The 19845-nt window shown below is 51.4% G+C and overlaps 1 long non-coding RNA gene across 2 annotated transcripts in view; it reads right to left on the bottom strand.

Moving 5' to 3' along the window:
- Positions 1-17366, bottom strand: part of LOC114676083 (uncharacterized) — a 38147-nt gene extending 20781 nt beyond the window's left edge. For both annotated transcript variants that reach the window (XR_013402625.1, XR_013402626.1), the window contains exons 1-3: positions 17240-17366; positions 14741-14903; positions 11134-11369 (exon numbers count right to left, since the gene is read on the bottom strand). This is a non-coding gene — a long non-coding RNA (uncharacterized LOC114676083). The remainder of the gene's footprint in view (positions 1-11133; positions 11370-14740; positions 14904-17239) is intronic.
- Between the last annotated feature and the right edge of the window lie 2479 nt (positions 17367-19845).

The raw sequence follows: 19845 nt of genomic DNA, 5'->3' as shown, positions 1-19845 counted from the left end.
CTACGGAGGGCTTTGGGGGAATGGCTGCTTGAGAACATCAAAGTGGCTCACGTCCCCCGAGTATAAAGCCAGTGACTGCTCTCAGCTTCAATGCAGCACCATCCACAGCAGACAACGTCCGGAATCACCTGAGTGCCCGTCAACAGGGCATGAAGGGAACGTGGCCTGAACATACAAAGGAGCAATACTCCACCACACAGCTGAGATCCTTGTCATCCAAGACAGGATGGATGGAGCTGGAGGACATTACGTTAAGCAAACGAGCCAAGCAAAGAAACGGAGTATGTTCTCACTCATAAGCAGGAGCTGAGAGCAAATCTCATGGAGGCCAAGAGTACGTGGTCAACAGGGCCCAGCAGAGCCCACTCATAAGCAGGATGGGCAGAGGCTAGTAACGGACACAAACACACAGCCTAATGGGAGCACAAGTCCTACTATTGATAAATCAGCAGGGGGATGGCAGTGGGTCATCTACTGTGGATTTCAAAGCAGCTAGGAGAGAATAACTTGAACATTACCAGCATAAGGAAAAGAAAATACTTAAAGTGAAAGACATCCCAAGTACCCAGATTTCATCAATATAGGGATGAATCAAGATATCACATGCACTCTGAAAATATGTACATATATTATATATCAACAAAAACAAAAACCAATGACAGAACCATTTGCAAAGCACGTGCAGGAGAAGAATGGGAAGCCTGACATGGTGTGACTGTGTCCCCCCCACCCAAATCTCATGCTGAACTCTAACCCTTTGTTGGAAGTGAGTCCTGGTGGGAGGTGACTGACTCATGGGGGTGGTTTCTAACGGTTTAGCACAATCCCCCAAGTGCTGTCCTCATGATAGTTCTGAGATCTGGTTGTTTGGAGGTGCATGGCACCTTCCCCTTCACTCTCTCCCCTTTCAGCCATGTGAAGACATGCCTGCCTCCCCTTCACCTTCCACTCTAAGTTTCCCCAGATGTAGAAGCCTGTACAGCCCACAGAACTGTATGCTGATTAAACCTTTTTTTCCTTATGACCCAGCCTCAGGTAGTTCTTTATAGCAGTGGAAGAATAGTACAGTCCTCAGGACCAGCAATGTTTTCCTTCCACCCAGTGGCCAACAAGGTCCCACACCCTAGCTGGTTTTCCAAAGTCTTTGCCAGAATGCTGAGGCTGTTTTGGGGATACTAACTTTCCCCATCTCTGGCAAACCAGATGGGGAATCCTATTTGCCTCTTACCACTTTTCTCAGAGAAACCCCACCTCTGAAACGGCCTCCTTCAGCAGCAGCAAAGCTGAGTATTCCTTGCAATTCCCTTCTTCTGAACAAGTAAACATCTTAGGCTTGTCTTTCCATCTTCCCAGCTCATTGAAAAAAATATCTTATGCTTTCTATTTTCCTAACACACACATGGAAGAGAAGTGCCGTGAGGGCAGGGGATCTTGCTTTCCCGGATCTGAGCCTGGCCCTCAAACACTAGCCGAATTCATACTGACACGATATCCAGAAGCAGAAATGCAAATATCCACATGACTTCAAATACCCTAAGGATCTAACAGGCCGAGTGGCCCACGTAACTATGGTTTGTGCTGGGCCATTCAACTGGTGTCCAAATCCCTGTCCAATTGAGCTCTTTAATTTCGGGACTTTTCAGAGAGTTGTTTATGTTGTTGTTGTTATTCTATTGTTTTTATTAAAGGGATCTATTACAGTTACAATCAAGAATATCACAGGCCGAGGGTGGTGGCTCATGCCTGTAATCCCAGCACTTTGGGAGGGCAACGTGAGCGAATCACCTGAGGTCAGGAGTTCAAGACCAGCCTGGCCAACATGTTGAAACCCCATCTCTACTAATACAAAAATGAACCAGCCATGGTGGCAGGCACTTATAATCCCAGCTACTCAGGAGGCTGAGACAGGAGAATGGCGTGAACCAGGAGGTGAGGCTGCAGTGAGCCAAGATCGTGCCACTGCATTCCAGCCTGGGCAACACAAGACTGTCTCCAAAAAATAAAAATACACCAATACGCCCAGATAGTTTTTCACCAATGTCAGATACATCAGTTTAAAGAAAAATAATATGAAAGCATGTTTTTAAATTTCAGTGTTGAATTTAACCATATCTTTTAAGAAGATACGAAGATAGAAGTTCCCCAAGGATCAGGGGAGAAAAAAGCAGTTAAGAAAATGTTAAAACTTCAGGAGAAAAACAAGTATGGGGTAAGACCTCAAGGCAAAACTTTTTCTTTGCACTTTGATTTCAAAAGAACAGAGATGCCCAAAATATGAACTCTCCCATCTGCATTTTATATTCCTCTATGTCCTTTGAAAGGCTGGAGATGGAATCCCAGGTTCCAAAGTGCCTGGTCACGGCTCACATCGGGCGGCATCTTTCACAGCCGTTTACTCCCCTGACTGTGCCTAGAGAGCTCTGTGGCCCAATTTACACAAAAAGGTCCTAATTTACACACGTTCATCACTTTGAGCAGAGTCTCAACGAATGAGACAAATATTGACACTCCACAGAAGCAAGTATTCTCTTCCGAAAAGTGAAGTGTGAGGTTCCCATGAGCCAGGCAGCTTGGTTACAGAAAGCACTGGCTGACTTGCTGGTTTAATGTTAAATGCATTTAAAATGTTAAGTGATCCGGCCCCCCTCCCAGTGGGTGTGTACGTTGAGCTGGCTGCAGTACTGATGCACAGACCACGTGGTTTTACTTCAAGCAGAGCACCCCACACCCAGGAAGAGGCCAAAGGACGGCATCGAGGTCTAGGACAGTTCTAAGGAGAGCTGCAGCCTGAATGCCTCGTCTGCAAATAGTCTCTCATTTCAGAGGAAATCACTGAACAGAGTTCGTAACACGTGAAATTTAAAAATTCATATTTCTAATTTCATCCCATTAGAACTCTTGAAGAACCGATGTACACCTGCTCCAAGTCAATGAGAGGACACTCGGATAGTCCCTCACAGGTCCTCGGCCTCCGCCTCCCACCTAGAGAACGTCAGCTCAAGCTGATCACAGCGCAGTGCGATTTTCCATAATATACAGGCCTGCATCTGAGCTGAGATGTGAATGTCTGGAATGTGCCTGCCAGGCCCAGGAGGAACTGCAGCAGCTGTAGGGACAGAAGCTGCTAAGGAATCCGACTTGGAGGGAACTTGAGGCAACTAAAACTACTTCCACTGGTTTTTCTTGGCAAGGCTTGACCAGGCAAACTGTTATCACTGTTGCTAATTCATGGTAATTGGGATGGGGACTTAACAGTAAGTAATTTGAGCAATTACAGAATTTGATACTCAATTACAGTGGCACAGATTCCTGAGAATGGAAGAACTGTTGCCCAGGAATAGAGTTCAACAGGTCCTCCACATGCCCCGGGAAACATGGCATTTCCATGCACCCCTGCTTTGGTCCCTGGTCACCTGATCTCGGCCATCTGATGGCATCACTCCCCACAGCTGGAAACACCTGACCTCTTGTCACCCTCCCGTCTGCCCTGCCTTCCTCCAGCCTGGGATATTCAGCGATGCCCACATACAGGACCAGGAAACCAGGGTTATCCTAAACCAGTGCCTGCATTCAAAGTCCTCCATGGCAGGACAATCACCAACGGCCAATACTCCCAGAACCTTCCACTTCAAAACGGGAGCACATCTGGATTCAAGCTGACAACGCTGCATTCTCTTTGCCATGTACACATGGAGGCATGTCAGGTTCCACCTAAAGGTATCAGGTTTCACACTGGTCAGGAGCCCAAGCCTAGTCACTCTGCATGATCTCAATTCACCATCCACAGAGAAGCCGGCAGTTTTTCTCTGGTGCAGGGTGTGGATGGTGGATGCATTTCCTCTGAAAACTTGGAGAGGGGATCCTGGCCAAGGAGGCCAGTCACCCCAGCCCCTGCAAGACCCAGACGTGCCCCTCTGCTGTCTGCACACAGTACCCAAGTCTAGCAGTGCTGACTCTGTGGTGGGATAGTTCTGGGTCTGCAGGGGACGTGGGGCACAGGAACCGTGCAGCCTGGCTGTAGCCAGAGGCCTAAAGGATCCCCACGAGGCTCTCCAGCCAAGGTGTCATCACCACAGGCAGAGCCATTCAAGAGAACTGCCAGCCGAACTGGAAACATCCCAATCTGCTGAGCCAACACAGGAAGACAACAGCCACCTACAGCTGCTGAGCCCCGAAACGTGACCACTGGGCCTGAAGGGCTGAATCTGGGATTTAATCTGTGAAGTTCTTTTCAAATGTGTTTGGCTATGTAATCAAATCTTTATTCTAATTAAATTTAAAGGAGCCTCTGGCTATGGGCTACCTTGTCCGGCATCACAGCTCCAGGGAGTAAGAATGGGAAGGAGAGGCCCAGAGCCTCTCTGCATTGTCCACGCTAATTTAACACGTCATCATAAGGAAAGGCACTCCAGGAGAGGTGTGCATGGGAAGAACTGGGTTGGCCCTGACACAAACATGACCCCCATGACATCACAGCTGCCTCAGCCAACAGGCAAAAGACAATGATGCCCACCTGGACAGGTCACCGGATGTGATGATGCACCCCAAGTCCTAGTCCCACAGCAGCCAGAGACCACCCGCTGCTCGTCCCAGGTGAAACAGGCAGAGCTGTCCGAGCCCTCAAAAGCAGGAAGAATTAAAGAGGCAATTCTTGCTATTCCCACAACACGCGACACTCCTCGGAGACAGATACAGGCTTCGCTGTGAAAGTGCAGAGGACGGTGCAGTCCCTAGGCGGGCTGCTTCTTCCAACGATCAGGGAAGAAACCAGATCCATTTCCTTGTAGGAGAAACATTTGTACCGTCATTAGACAGAAGGTGGCTGATGTTATCAAATCATCAAGCACCGCACGGCTGTGTCTTCAAGGAGGGCCTGGAAACTTGCAGCCACCTGCATAGAGGTCACAGTGCTTACAATGGAGATACGTGTGACTGAGGTCTGGCTTCCTCAGGCAAGCTAAATTTGAACTTTCATCACTGAGGAATTGGTCATTTACAGTCACTCACCCTCAATGCAGAAGAGGGCTCAAAACACTGCACCAGACTTCAACACTCAGGGTTAGGGTCAGGGTCAAATTCACAAGTTTTACAAAATGTATTTACTTGGGATGCCAGAAAAGATGTAGCTTCACACCGCCCCAGCTCCAGGGTTTGCTTAGCCCCTTCACCACTGGATCTCACCAACAGATGACCCATCCACGCCTCATCCATGGCAGCACAGAAAACCACTCGGAAGACAGCCACTCCCACCAAGCTTCCTGACTTTGGTATTTAAAATATGCATCATTTAAAATCTGCATCTCATACGTGAGATTACACTTCTCCGAACAGACATTGTGATTGTCATTTCACCCAAAAGGGCTTTAGGAAATGACACGCGGCCCAGACGCCAGAGGTCGCCGGCCGCCTTACTCTAGCCTAATTCCTTTGTGCCTGTATGGAGGCTTCACAGATACAGCCCGGTCACATTAATGACCATAAGAGAAGCTCAGGGCATAGATGAACTCAGTGCTGAATTTTTCCATTTCTCATCCTTTTGTTTTATCCAGAAGACAGCTGAGAAAGGCTGGGGCAGATCATCTCGAGTGTAATGACTCCAGCCACTTCTCTTCACCCCAGGTCACCCCTCAGTCACACGCTTTTGAGAAACCAAAGTAATTCTGTTCTCTTCACTCTGGGTTCCAAGTACTAAATTCCTCCGTTTTATCAATTAGATTATCAAGCAGCCGTTTGTAATCTGGACTGCAATCTGATACAAAATTTAAAACTAATTTAGGTTGCGGTAATAGCTCCTATTTACGTTATAGACAAGGCATGAATGAAAACTTTAATCTGTTCATAGGACCAATTTGGTAAACAAACCAATTATTCAAGCAATGATTGTTTTCAGTTAGATGCAAATTTCTTTGCTCATAAAAGATTTTCCAGTAGGAATTTTTAAATCCATGGTCTGTATTTCCTGAGCCTGTCTCTGCACCTTCCCCGAGTGCACAGCAGAACTTCTCAGGGCATCCCATCAGCAGACCCACGGACGAGAATAAGCCCACAGCCCTCAGCCCAGGAATCAAGTCTGAGCCCCAGCAGCCCCTCGTCCAGCCGGGGCTTCCTCACCAGCACAGCACCCAGAGGTTTTCCAGGTTTAATGCCATGTGTGCGTGGAAAGTAGAGTGCTGGAAAGACCACAGTGGACATTCTACAAATGCAACTTTCCTCCTGGAACAGCCCAGCAACCCTCTGTACCTTCCCCAAAGTACCCATGCCAGGTAGGCATAGAGAGTCTAATGGGGTGCCTAGGAATCAGCATTTAACACGATTCTGATGAATAAAAATGTTTGAGAGGCCGGTCAGCGAGAGGCTGCCGTGGCCTCCACTCATTTGCAGGCTCTGAAGAGACACAGATTCAGGTAACAGGCCAGACAGGACGGGACAAGGATGGGGAAGTGGAGGACAAATTCCATGGACCACCAACCACCCCTCCATCCCCACTGAGACTCCGTGATTTAAGGAGAGGCAAAGCCAGGGAGAAAAGATGCCCGCACCACACAAGGGACTGAGATTTCACCTGAAGTGCACAGCATATGGCTGAGGCCCAAGGTTGGGCAAGCCGAGAGCACAGGCCCAGAGGTGCCACCCGCACCCCACACAGACCTCCCAAGCACTGCCTGTGTCTCCTGCCTGGTTTGTTTCCTTCCCCCATTCTACTGTGTTGGTTTCTTAACCGCCCCCCACCACCACACACCCCTCTCTACAAGCTAGGTGAACTGAAAAGAGCAGGGGGGGTTAAGATCTGGGCTCTCGGGCCAACGTCCTGCCTGAGACATTAGTTCCAACCCACCCAGCTGTGATGTAAGCCCCTGAGATTTCTCAAATGTGAGAAAGGAAGGTGACTGAACCCACTTCCCAGGACGGCTGTGGAGACTGAGATCACATATAGCCACACCTCGGCATCCAGCACACGTGGGACCCCAGCCGTGTTGCCCCTGACGGGAATCCCTCTATGCCCCCTCTGCTACCAGAGCCAACTCCCAGCAGTAGCTGTGGAGGGTGCATCCTCTATTCCCACTCCACTCACCTCCCATCGCTCCCCGGAGTGACCTGCCACTCAGCGGCCAACAGCAAATCTGGCCCCATTGGATAACCGACCACACCCCCCAGCCCCACTCTGGGGCGTCTTCCACTTGCAGTTCCGAAGCAGAGCGAGAAACCGCCCTCAAGGGCGCTCACCTGTTCCTTATTGTACGTAATTACCTGCCACGCAGGGCCACCAGCAAACCCAGCTCCACCATCCAGCTTCTGGTGGGTAACTGCCTCCCTCTCCCGCTTCCTCCTGGGGTGTCTGGGAGGCTCAGAAACTGCCCTCCAAGGGCACTCATCTGTTCCTTATTGCACTAATACCTCCTTTACAGAAATCCACTTTGACTTCCAGCACTGCAGGTGTGACAGTTTAGGAATCTTATTTGTAAGCTCCAAGAGCTTGAGGTCACGTACACCTCACCAGCATCCCAGAGACCCAGCACTGTCCCACTGTATTTACGATTCCAAAATACTCCTTCAAAATGCTACTGGCATTTGATTTGAGCATAAAATGCTAAAAATCTTCAAGTGAAACCAATATCTTCAACAGTTGGATTCAATCATAACATGCGAGTTATACATCTGCCAAGTTGTAAAGCCTCATGCATTTATAACATCTTACGTATGGTCAAATGGTTCATTAACATAAATTACGAGAATCTCTAAGAAACGGGTTTTCTGGCATTAGATGACCAAAGGAAAACTGGGTTCTGGCGGGCTTGCGGGCCTGTAGAGGCAGACATATCTGCTGACACAACCAAGCTCCTTCCCACTGACGTGGCCTCATCCCAGGCCCCTCGCCCGGACGCCTGCAGGCCCCTGGAGGAGCAAGCTGACCTGCCCACATTTCTCAAATGCACAGCTGTTGTTCACACTGCAGATGGAGCTCAAGGCACGAGCAGGCCACCACACAAAATACCACACAGCGTCCACGCCAGGGGATGGTTTTCACTCCATCCCAATGCCCCATGTATGAGTTAACAGCCATGCTACTAAACGGATTTTTAGACTCTCAAGACATACTTTGTTTGCTCTTATGCAACAAAGTTAAAAGACTACCACTCAGATATAGGCTCTGAAACTGGCATAATCATTTGGGAACAGAGCCTCTGCCAGATCAGGATAAGCACTTGGGACAACACCCCGTGACCTCAGTCCACACAAACCCATCCAGACCAGAGGCCTCCCGCACAGCTCTAATTTCTGTGGATTTCTGTAAATGAGGTATTAGTGCAATAAGGAACAGATGAGTGCTCTTGGAGGGCAGTTTCTGAGCCTCCTAGCCACACGGCCACATTCAGGCTGAAGCCGCGCCACCTCCAGAAACACTGTCCGTCACCGAGGTGTGCCTGGCTTCTCCCTTTTTCCAGAACTTAACAAAACCTGAAAGGACAGATCTGTGTAGAAAAACACAAACTACTTGCGATTCCTCTGCCCAGTTCAGGCTGTAGGAAGCTCGTTTCAGCCCTCACCGTGTTCTGACCTTGGTTCCCATAAGAAATAAAGTCAGAATTCTAGTCCCTGTCTCCTGGGCAGTGTGGCAGGCATACATACCTTCAGTTACATGAGGAAAGGCGTGGTGAGCCCCCTTCCTTCAGTAAAACTGCACAGTTCCCAGAACCCTGATGCCATCCCCCTCACGCCACTGTGAACACCTGGACAGAGCACATTTCAATGCGTGCACCTTCGTGGGCTGGTTTTCTATTTCTCCACTAAATCACCCCAAATTTAGCGCCCTAAACACTGACTTATTTTCTCCCACTTCTGAAAGCTGGAGTCCAAAACAGGTCCCACCAGCTAACGTCGAGGTGTCGGCAGGGCTGGCTCTGGGGAAGCGACTGTCTCCTTGCCTCCCGCAGCCTCTAGAGGCTTCCGCGTTCCCTGGTCCATATGGCACCTACTGTCTTCAGGACCCACAGCGGCCCTGATGGCCCCTCAACAGGAAGACGCAGAACATCAGGAGCCCGGGCTCCAGCGCTAAGGCCAAACCTCACCACCCTCCCAGCTCCTCACACACTCCCGTGCGAGCTAATATAGATTCCACCTTAACTAGTATCACCTGTGTAAGGGGTAAGTGTCCAGCTGTGAACTGGTTAACCTCGCTCACACAGACCCCGGGAATAAACTCACAGGCCATGGACCACTCCACAAGTAATGAGTGACCACCTGCTCGGGGACCTCCATGGCCCAGCAGAGCCCTCCTTTGCCTCCCCGTGGACTCAGGGTCTGCACGCGCCAGAGGGCCCTGGATAAAAAAAACAGCTCCCATGTCGGGAGGCACCCACCAGTGGTTGGGTTCCCGGTACTTTAAGTAGCCCAGGTGGACAGGCCGCGCCCCGTGCAACTCCATCACAAGAATAACAGCTGCACGTGGCTAGTGCACAGGTGGCCACCCCTCGGCCCAGCTGGCCACGCTAAGCACATCACCGCCGTGACGTCCAATCAGACTCAGCTGCTGGCACAGTCCAGGTATCGGCCCCCAACAACATTCTGGATCACAATTCACAGTACTGATTGCGATCTGGGCCACACGTGGCTGAATGTATTTACAGGAGGATGCCACAGCCGATCTGGCTGGACTGAGAACATTTCCCACTGTACATTCTTACAACACCATTTTATTTGCACTTTATTAAACTTTTATGGCTTTTTTCTGCCTATCTACTTTATGGGAGTGTTTCTTGTTCTTATGACTGCAGTGATACTTTAAGCTACAACTATTAATGTGTAAAATTACTTTGGAAGTCGCCTTATCATTAAACATTTCACAAGCAAGCAGTCAAAGGCACCTAACCCGGAGGCCTCTTTTCTTCTCTGAGCCAAACCTACATTGGACTCAAAGAAAATGGCACACTGAGAGGGGCTGGATCTCTAGCGCCCATCCCTAGGGGGCCTCCTGGGGAGCAGATATGGAGGGAGAAGCCCTGGGCTACGGCACCGTCTTACTAAAGAAAAGTCCATTTGGGTAAATGTAAGTGCCAGACTTAAGAGATTAAGCAAACCATGAAAAGAAACCACTAACCACAGCTTCTCCAAAACAGAACTAAACTCCCTTTAGTTTGAATTGGAAAAGCAGAAGTGATGATCAGGATACAAAAAAAAAATGACAAAGCATCTGAAACAGGAGAATAATCAAGGGCCACTGTCTCTTCCTGTGTGAGTGGGAGCCTCGCATCTAAGCTGGTTTTAGAAGGTTGCTACTTTGGACTGAAAGTTATCCCCAACCCCAGTTTGTAAGCAAGTGGAGCAGAACTCTTCAATTATTTCAAGGTTTAGCGGTAAAGCTCTGCAACTGTCACAACCATTTTAATTGGTGTGAATTTTAAAGTGACTCAGTCTGTTAGCTGGAGTATCTAACGGCTTAACCACGGGGTCATGTTGGAAAATTATTCCAATTGCTTTTGTTTTCTCTACTGAAGATGCATTTGAATGTTCTTGTAGTTTGCAGTTGGCTGGTTCTGATGTTTGGTCTGAGGAGGCCCAAGTAACTGGAGAGGAAGAATCTGAAACCTCAAGCCACTCGAGTGCTGTCTGGGGAGATGGAGACCCCAACCCGAGAGCCACTGACGGAGTCAGCACGGGCGCAGGGCCACCAGAAGCATCAGGCCACGTATTTGCCGCTTACAAAACAACATAAGCACACACCCCCAGGTGTGTACACATGCCCTGTACACGCTAATGTCTGTCTATGCTAACACCAGCACACACCCCCAGGTGTGTACACTTCCTCTGTACACGCTCACGTCTGTCCATGCCAACAGCACACACCCCCGAGGTGTGCACACACACTCTGTACACATCTGTCCCTGCCAATGCCAGCACACATGCCCAGGTGTGCACACACGCTCTGTACACACTCACATCCCTCCCTGCCAATATGAGCACACACCCCCAGGGGTGCACACACACTCTGCACATACTCACGTCTGTCCCTGCAGCCTGAGTCAGTCACAGAGAGGCAGAGGAGGAGTAGGAAGGACGTAATGGGCACTGAGGTTCTGGGCCGGTTCCCCTCTCTACCTCGGGAGAGACCCCTCGTGTGATCCTGCTGTCACTCACCGTTCCGCCTCCATCCTCCATCCTCCCACCGGGATCAGGAGGACGCCCACTGCACAGAGCTGTGATGAGCATGAACAGAAGATTGCAAGAGCTCACGCCAAGGTGCTGAGCACGGGGCCTACGGAGTGCTTCTTTCTGCTGTGGCTGACATCAACAAACAAGAGGCTGACACGGCTTCCGCAGAGAATGTCACTCGCTGAGAAACTGAAACGTGTGACCTAGGATCCTGTGAAGGTCTAAGAACAAACCAACAAACCAAATGGTTTTGTTTGTTTTTCGAACACCATAGCCTGTTTTTTCTTTTTTCTCATGCTGTACCTTGGATATCATTTAGTTTAATTTCAAAGTAAGTCCAATAAATACAGAAAATCACAGGACTGAGCATGGAGCATTGTTTCACTTCATGTCCTCCAGCCTTTAGGACACATTAAGGAAAGACATGATTCCAGGTCTCCCATTAGAAAGGCTGCCCTGAGGCACCTGCTGGGGCAGCCAAATTGCAGCTGTTGATGCTGCCCCCAAGCTGCTTGGATGAAGCACAAGATTCCGGAGGTCTCTTCTCGCCTGCCCTTCACCCCAGGAGAGAAGGTGGGGGGAGAAAGGTGAGAGAAAACAGGAAGAAGGAGGGGGGAACGAGGGAGAGAGGAGGGGGGAGAGAGGGAGAGAGGAGGGCGAGGGAGGGAGAGAGGAGGCAGGAGGGAGGGAGAGGAGAGGAGAGAGGGAGAGGAGAGGAGAGAGGGAGAGGAGAGGGGGAAGGAGGCAGAGGAGAGGGGGAGGGAGGGAGAGAGGAGGAGGGAGGGAAGAAGCGAGGAGGGGGGAGGAAGGGAGAGAGGATGAGGGAGGGAAGGAGAGAAGAGGGTGGAGGGAGGGAGGAGGGGCATGTTCCATCCACCAAGGCAGCTGCACTGCAGAGAGAATGGAGGGTGTGTTGCCTCTCAGGACAGCAAGTTCATGCTGTTTATAATTGTTAGCATAAACAATGACCCGCTGAGGACAGGGCTGCAATTGGAGTTGACAACGTTTTATTTCCATAGTTGATATTGGGGACCTGGACCTAAAGCACCGTGCCTTGCCCTTTCGCCAGATGGGCCAATGCCTCTCCATACTTGCCTCTATTTTAACTAAATACCCGATATTGACTAGGAATTATGACGTGTAGGATACCCCTTACCACAGTAACGTCAAACTCACGTTCTAAATGCAATTTGCTCAGGGACTGGCTTCTAAGTCTGGGTAGGAATGTTAAGCTCAGGCCAGTTCAATTCAATGAGCATTTATCAGGAAACTCCTAGACCAAGAGCTGTGTTAGACACTGGGTATGGGGTGATGGGGATACGAAGATGTGGAAATAGAACTCGAGAAGCTCAAATGTTCTCATTTCATTCCCTAATGCAATTACCTAGCTTCAACCTGAAGGCTGTAATGTCTAAATTCACTTTTTCTTTATTCCAGTTCTACATAACAAAGCATAAATAATCACAGAGGAATGATTCTGTGTTGGACTATTCAGTGGACAGAGAAGAGCATTCTGACCGGTGTGAGACACTGTCTCCGTCCCCAGGGAGCCCGTGAGGTGGCTGCACGGAGCACACGCGTGAAGATTCAGGAGCACGAGTGTCAGGTGATGGGAGGGGCATGGAGGCAGCACCAGACAGATGTCTGCCGAGGGGCCACTGCAGCCGGGCTGGCCGGGAAGGTCACGGGAGTGGGCGCAGGCATCTACCTCCAGCCGCACTTCGTTTTCATGAGGACACGTGCAGGGAAGGGGATGACACCGAAATGCTGTGGCGCTGAGGGGAGGAGGGAAGGGATGCAGGGCTGAGGGCTGGCCACCACCCCTTGCGTCCCTGCCCCTATGAACGCTGCCAAAATCAGCCCTAACGGGGAGAAGTGAGGGGGGTGAAAGAGGTGGACAGACTTGGCTTCCATGGAATTCACAGATTCCAGTCATTAAAAATCCCTTCTGAGTTTTCATCTGGAAAACTTTGCAAATGTATTTAGGGACAAGAGGCAGAAGATGAAGCCAACACAGTTGGGCTCAAACCACCGCCCTTCTCCTTCTCTGCATCCAGGACCCGCCCTGAGCCCCTGAGTGCGAGGACCCCGAGCTGCCCAGCCCAAGGGCACGGCCCCTGACCAGAGAAGGGAGCCGCACAGCGGGGCCCCCAGCACGTGGATGGCAGAATCTGTGCTATCTCAGCCCCAGGACCCCAAGCAGAGAAGGCCTGGGACTCCCAGCTGAAGCTTTGCTGTCTCCTCTGTCACCAAAGTCGAGAAGGACTGAGTGGGACCAAGGCCGGACCTGCCGGCTCCTCAGTGGCTGCCTATGTGTCCCTCAGGCTGCAGGTGAGACCGTATTGTGATTCTCCAGACAGTGGCGAAAATCACAGCCAGGAGTGCTCCACTTGCCCCAAAACTCAAGCATAGACTGAGGAAGGCACCGCCCGTTCAGATCCCCGTCCAGGCTTGTGTGCCACACTCGAGAGGCACACGGCACCAGAACATGGCACTTTAAGTGGCTTTGTGGGGTGTAGAAACACAAAGTGTGGTCTCGAGTCTCTCAGAAGTCACTCCCACCAGCCTGCGGGACCCGGATGGCCCCTTTGGAGGTGGCTGGAGTCTCTCCAGGGCGGGCTTCAAACTCCCAAGGATGAGGTGAGCGTTGGTCTTGCTCTGACCTGAGGAAGGCCCCTGACAAGTATCCTGAACATGCAGGCACACAGCTGGCTGACTCATGAAGGGACCTGCTGAGCCACGAGCCAGGGACTCGACTGACACACGAACCCTGCCCAGGCGCACACCTGGGGCGCCCACGAGAAAACTACGGAAGCTGTGAAGACGGAGGTGTGCACGGGTCTGGGAGAATCCTGGGAGAAGACGCACTGGGGACCGGGAGGGATGGAAGGCTGGGCCCCACAAGCAAACGGCGGAGGCACTCGGTGCCCTGTAGACCCCTCTGCACCCACAACTGCAGGCCTGGCTGGCAGCACGACCTTGTCTGCAGGGGCCCAGGAGCATGTGTGTTTGGCAGGCGCTTCCCTCCTGGAGCCACACTACAGGTACCGTCTTTTTAGAGGCAGGTACCTGATATCAACGATGACAATCAACCATGCCACCCTGAATTACAGCCGTGTCCTCAGCGGGTCACTATTTACGCTGACAATTACAAAGAGTTTGAACTCGCTGTCCCAAGAGGCAACAAACCCTTCATTATCAGGGCCGCAAGCTTCTGTGCAGCCCTCCTCCCCCGCCGCTTCCCGTCGGGGCAACGTGAAGTCCCATGACGGTGACTCAGAGCCAGCCCAGTAGCTTCAGTGCAGGAAAAATCACAAAAATTCAAACACATCCTAAACATGGGCAGTTGGTAGGAGCCGATTCCTCAATTCAACCTGTTCGGAGGCTTTCTGGGCTAGCACAGCTCTGATCACAGGCTTGCGCTTTCTGCTCCCCATGAAGGGCGGCAAGAAGGCCGGGCTCTGCTATTCTGCAGGCTCCGCTACGTGGAACCTGCCCTGTGGCCTCGGTGGCCTGTGCCAGACAGTGTGACCGTCGCCCGCAGTGAACACTCCGCACAGCGGAGCAGGCTTGGGGAAGAACAAAAACTTACCTGTAAGCCTAGAGAAGACACTAAGCCACGCACGGCCTCACGCGCACTGCATGTCAATTGCCGCGGAAGCAGGAACGAGCTCGTAATAGTTCCAGTAAATGCAAAGGCCGCCCTGGAAAACTGCGTGAACCTTTCTGAACACTCACAGGTGGGGAGCCACTGCCTGAGACACAAAGGTGAAGAATTAACCTGAAACTGCATATTATAAAACATATTTTTAAATGATGGCGCTTAATTTAAAAGACTCCCAAAGAGTACTGCATTAGAAAGTGACAGAGTGAAACCGTGAGGCTGACCACAGGAGTCCCTGGAAATGTCACCAAATGTTGTGTCAAAACTGGGAAACAGAAGAACTGCACCTGATGAAACATTCGATTAATCACTCGAGTCCTCCCCACATACGAAGCTATGTAAAAAGTGTTCCCAGAAGGTAAAGTGAGCAGGAGGGCTGTGAACACACAAAGAGAGAGCCACTTCATCCACCGACCACAATAAAAGAAACGCTAACAAGTGCCGAAGACACGCTGGAGTCCAGGGCTCTGGGCGCAGCTGTGACAGGGACACTCAGGGTCCCACTGTCCAGATGGAAAACCAGGGTGGAAACACCAAGGAGCCTGTCTCAGGGGGCAGAGCCAGTGAACGGTGGTTCGTACTGGGCCAATCCCAGCTGCCAGGCTCTGGGGCTTCTGGGCACAGAATCCTGTTGACTTCACTCTGGGGTGCGAGAGGCGGCAGCATCCCCCAAAGGCACCTGGAGAAGTGGTGTTACCCTACAACCCCTGTCCCCGGCGTTACCCTCCATGCCCCTGTCCCCGGCGTTACCCTCCATGCCTCTGTCCCCGGCGTTACCGTCCATGCCCCTGTCCCCAGTGTTGCTCACCATCCTCATCACCTCCAGGCCCCTCTCCCTGTCCTCCCTCATTTTCCTGTTCAGCCAGAACACATCACATGTCTCTTCCCTTTTCAAGAGGCTCAGCTGCACCCAGAGGCATTCCAGCCTATTCGGAATGGGGCACACACCCTGGGGAATTGCCAGCACAGGGCCGGAAGGGCCTGAGACCCTCTCACTGTCGCCCAGGAAGGATGGAACAGCCCACGGTCACGCTGATTGTCAGGCAGGATGAAAACTTCTGTGTTTGAAATATTCTTTTCACTGGAACTGCTCGGACCATTCGTGAACGAATCAGTTAAATACCAGCAAGGGCCACTCCTACTTATTCTCTGGCTACAGTTTTCCACCCACCAGCAACCACACTCCTAGGAATTATCCCTAATGCAGAATCAGCGCCTTGTGCCTTTAGGAAAACCTCTTTCCCTCCAGCTTTGTCCTCCTTCCACAAAAGGTGCCTCTGACTGCCTCACTCGATGTACCAGGATTTCACTCGGCTACGGAGGAAAATCTACGTGGGGCTCAGAGGTGGGTGGTCCCCGCATGGGCAGCAGCTCTGTGACATCCTCCGAGGAGCCTGGCCCAGGCCTGCCTCACACGCCAGGACTCTGCCTTCGGGCCCTCGGGCCCCCGAAGCTGCTTTCCCTCCAGGCGTCCTGCTCCAGGCAAGAAGGCCGGACAAGGGCTCAGGGCTGCTGAGGGTCGGGAAAGCCTCCTGACACCTCCCTCTCCAGGACCCCCCTTCGGCATCCCAGCATCTGGACCTGTGTCACCAGCCGCTCCGCCGTGCAAGAGAATTGGATTTTCAACTGGGTGTGCTGCTTCCCTAAACAAAGTAGGGTGTTGTTACCGAGAAAAAGGAAAAAATTGGCATCTTCTTGGCAACTCCGCGACATCCAGCCACCGGTTCTCATCACCCCAGAGATGTCCACCCAGGGCAGATAGTGTCTTCAACCAAGCGCCACTGACCCAGAAGTGCAGTAATTAGTACACTATCACCAGAGTCACCCACTCCTTCACCTTTACACCCAAGAAAAACATGTTTGCCAGGCAAACTAGATGTCCAGGAGGTGTAAGGAAATCCCAAGCCTGCTTTAAGCCTCAGACTTTTGAGACCGTTGAGGGCTATGCACACAAGAGCAAGGCTGCACCCGAAAGCTCTGCTCCTGCTGGACGTCATGAACAGACCACACGGCTTAGCCACATGGACCCTTCCAGGACGTCACGAGAGGGACCTCCGTGGTACACGCAATGACGTGCACTTCGTTGAGCCTCGAACAGACCACGCCCTGGTTACAGGGTCGGTGATCCACCTCCTGCTGTCAGTCACCCACCTCACCAAGGGTCTGCGTCTGCATCTGTAATAACTTTGCTGTTTTACCTGGGTACCAAAATGCAGCATTGTGATGTTTAAAGGACTTTAAATATCAACACTCCGGGTGCAGTTCTTGTCACTTTAATGCAGTCACTCGATGCAGGCCTCACTCACGACTCTGAGGTAGCTCATACCTTCCCTACCTAACCAAGGAAGAAACGAAGGCATGGAAGGTGCAGCTCCTAAGGAGCAGATTAGGATTCAAACCAATGATCTTCGTCACATGCTGACCTACCTCTCAGGCTGAGATAACGTTGAAAATTAGCCAGGTAGAACAGTGTTCCATAAATCAGCTGGAAATGGTCCTCGTGGATGGGCCTGTGGTTACTCCCTGAAGAACAAGACCATTAGCCCAAAAATCCACCTGTGTCACACTCAAATGTTTACATATCCAATTATTTTTAAAATAACCTAATCAAGCATGTTCACAGCCATTTAGAGCCATATAGATTGTCTGCTTCGCTGACAATCAACCCAAGACCTCTGTCGGCAAAGGGCACGGTGCCAGGTCCAGAGAAGATGGGACAGAGACACAAACAGGAACCTCTCCTTCCCTGGGAGCCTCGCTCTGATGGGCCCGCGAGGACATGGTACAGACCGTGGGGTGCAGGCAGACGGCAGGCCAGGAGAAGGGGCTGCATTGCCGGGAGGCAGTGCTTTGAGCTCTAATGGATGGAACACAGCTAACCAGTGAAGGTGGAGAGAGGGCACCCGTCTGAGAGGATGCAGAGGCAGCAAAGCACAACCGGCCTCAGGGAACCAGAAGCCACAGGGACATCAGGTTGGGTGCTGCTGTCTGCTGGCCACCGGCTGGGGGACTGTACTGGGCCTGGAGGGACATCCCTGACACTCCCCACCAGATGCCAGGGGCACCCCCAGCCCCAGGTGAGAATCACGGATCCCATAGCGAATGAGGCCAGCCTGTGGGAAGTGGGGCTGGGACAGCTCTGCACAGCTTAATAGGAAGTTGGGTTCTATTTTGTGGGGTTTTGGTCACGCCAATGGCTAGTCAGGGCTGTCCGTCAGGAAGTGATTTGAGGGCAGACTGGAGAAGGGGCTACCAAGGCCAGCGGGGCATTCGCTGCCTGGGTCCAAGGAAAAGGAAATAAAGGCTGGTGATGTGACAGTGGGGGGCAGCACAGAGGGAAGGAACTGGTGGAGACACAGGGCTGGCCCCGCACAGGGCTTTGAGCAGCTACCCGGGGGTCGTCCTATTAATTCTCCTCATGGCCCCAAGAGGCGGCTGTGAGGATCCGTCTCCTGAGGACAGAACTGCTCCAGAGCCACACAGCGAGGATCCACAGAACCAAGATCCGGGCCAGCTCCAAAGCGGGCGAACTTAAAACCTCACGCATGGTCCTGAGGCAGGGATCGGAGCCCCCTGGACACACAGACACAGGAGCTGCAGGAAAGGGAAGCAGAAACCCCGGACTAGTGGCAGGACCCAAGGTTTCTGCCCTCCAGGGCACACTGGGACCAGCCACTGCACAGGTGGACACACGGTGCTTTAACCTGTGCTGGGGGAAGGAGCCCTCACTCTCAGGGTGGAGACCGCAGCTCGATCGGGCCAGCCTCCCTGCTGGGCACAGCCTGAGCCACACAGGATGCTGAGGTGCCCCAACGTTGGGGTGCTCAGAGCCACTCAGCTGAGATCGTGGTGCTTTCTGTAACCACCCTCGTTTCTTTATGGTATAGATCTGGACTCCATCCTTTGCAATGTGTGGGGTTCTAGGAAGAGGCTGGCCAGCCGGGGAAGTATCCTGGGCTCTGTCCCAGTGATGACGAACTTGGCTCCTCACAGGGCGGCCTATTCACCACAGTGACCCCCGGGGACCACGCCTGCACCCACCTTGCTGAAGATAATTCACTTCTCATCCGTGAAAGAATAAAGCTGGACCAACTCAATTTCACACTCACTTCCAACTTTAACAACTTGTGTTAGGAAATCAAAGACAAGGACTCTGACCATGTCACAAACCCAGGAAGAAAAACCCGAGACTAACGGAACGATGCCACCTTCGCGGTTCCGAGCTTAACTAGTTGTTTTTCTTTTCTGGTCTGTTTTTCTCTTTTGGTTTAAATAATTAAAGATCCTCGTTGACAAGTAAAAAAAATTCTCTATGAAGCTAAAAAAAGGGGTTCTAAGTAAACATTTAAACATTCTTCCCTATACTTTTAAAAACAGTTGCAATTATAGCTCTACTTACTGTTAAGTACTTTAACTAAATGAAAGATTAATTATACAGACTGGTAATTATAAAAAATAAGGCTACCTATTCATGACATCATGAATAATTAATAAGAACTCTTTGATTTCATTCAGACCAGGGATTCTGTGCTAATAGGCTCTCAGCTGTCTTGAAATAATGGTGAAATTTTAAAATTACTTTTGTACTTAAACGTGTCCCCAAAGTGAAGCACAGCGGCTAACATCCATCATGGTGCCCAGCAGTGCGACCCGCCACACTATGGCAGACACCCTGATTCACCAGGGCTGCATCCCGGAGCTGTGCTAGTGCAGAGAATGTTCAGGAAACAGACCAGGTGGCAGGAGGGGGTCTTGTCCTCAAGGAACCTCATGAGTCTTGCTAGGGGGACAAACAGCGAGAGAATGAAACCTGTAGCCATGGAATCTGGACAGCGATACCCAGGCCTCGCCATGAATACCCCCTAGCTAGCATATCCGTGAGACCCGTCTGGCACAGACAGCAGCAGGGTCCGGCCCTTGGAGCACAGGGATGGCAAAGCAGGGCCATGAAAGCGGGTGGCATGCCGACAGCGGCTTCTCTGCAAGAGCTCCTGGCTCTCACGGAGCTGAGGGCTCCTCAATGGGAAATTCTG

This window comes from Macaca mulatta, chromosome 13 (genome assembly GCF_049350105.2).
Source record: "Macaca mulatta isolate MMU2019108-1 chromosome 13, T2T-MMU8v2.0, whole genome shotgun sequence".
Taxonomy (NCBI): domain Eukaryota; kingdom Metazoa; phylum Chordata; class Mammalia; order Primates; family Cercopithecidae; genus Macaca; species Macaca mulatta.
The sequence above is the reverse complement of the archived record's forward strand: the minus strand, read 5'-3'. Positions and strand labels throughout refer to the sequence as shown.